General features: G+C 41.6%; 1 protein-coding gene across 1 annotated transcript in view; it reads right to left on the bottom strand.

Annotated features, from left to right (window-relative positions):
- Positions 1–1,257, bottom strand: part of Prepl (prolyl endopeptidase like) — a 34,390-nt gene that overhangs the window by 3,281 nt on the left and 29,852 nt on the right. The gene's annotated exons all lie outside the window — the stretch shown is intronic.

Genomic DNA, 1,257 nt, shown 5'->3' with positions numbered 1-1,257 from the left:
GGTATCTGAGTATGACATCACATGAGGTGACTGAGAATACATGACATCACATGAGGTGACTTAGTGTGTATGACATCACAAGGTGACTGTGCATGACATCATAAGAGGTGACTGAGTGTGCATGACATCACATGAGGCATCTGAGTATGACATCTCATGAGGTTGACTGCATGACATCACGTGAGGCGACTATGTATGGCATCACATGAGGTGACTTTGGACACAGTGCAGAAGGAGGCCTCCCAGGGTTGGGAGGGAGGGAATGGAGAGCATTCAATGCTACACGTGTTTCGGTTTGAAAGATAAAAATTGAGGTCTGGAGACTTACTGCATAATGAGTAAATGTTTAACACCATCGAGCCATATATGAAAAATAGTTATGATAGTAGATTTTGCTCCTTTCCCGTGACTAGACAGTTTTAAAAGTGAGGGCACATAAACTCTGCCTCACCTGCTGCACTGTTACAAGAAGGCTCATAAATCATACTTGATAAGACCTAGAAACTATCCAAGAAAAAAGGGGACAGGACTCCAGGAATGCATGTGACACACATGCATACATGCAAGGAAAATACCCATACACATAAAGTAAAAATAAAGTAAGATGTTTAATTAAAGGGAACCTGCCTTCCAGATTTGTTCTGCACAGAACCATTTACAGAGTCTAGCTGTAATCCTGGCTGCCTAGCAGAATGGCTTTTCTGAAGTGCAAAGCTGCCAGCCTTATAAAGAGGGGTCCCCTCTACTGCACAGAGGGTGGCCGGGGGAACCTAATTCAGGCAAGTGTGCGTGTCCCCAGTTTTCAGAGGCAGCAATGGCAGTGTGAGGTGCTGTGCTCACAGTGGCAGCTCTGCTGGGCAGTTCCTGGCTCAGCACCCTCTGGCACCGGTTCTCCACACACCGACTCTTACCTAATACTCCAGTAAACCTTTCCTGCTTCAATTAGCCATAATTCTGGGTGCTTATACTCAATGACTGACTCATAGTGAATATTCTGTGTTGAATATTTAGGCTGTCCCTAATTCTTCACTGTAATGAGCAACTGAATTAAATATCCGAACACATGCACTTCTGGTTATTTCTAATTTCTAAAATTTGTTAGCTGCATTTTATATTGTAAGTGATTTTATTATTATCTTTGTGGCTAGATTTACTTCCTCTAGCTGCATTTTCATATTATAAGTGATTCTGTTATTATCTTTGTGGGAAGGTTTATTTCTTCTATAAAGAATATTAAAAAAAAGATTTCTAGATCAA

This window comes from Mastomys coucha, unplaced genomic scaffold (genome assembly GCF_008632895.1).
Source record: "Mastomys coucha isolate ucsf_1 unplaced genomic scaffold, UCSF_Mcou_1 pScaffold6, whole genome shotgun sequence".
In the NCBI taxonomy this organism is placed as follows: domain Eukaryota; kingdom Metazoa; phylum Chordata; class Mammalia; order Rodentia; family Muridae; genus Mastomys; species Mastomys coucha.
Note: the sequence above shows the minus strand (reverse complement) of the source record. Positions and strands in the feature narration are given on the sequence as shown.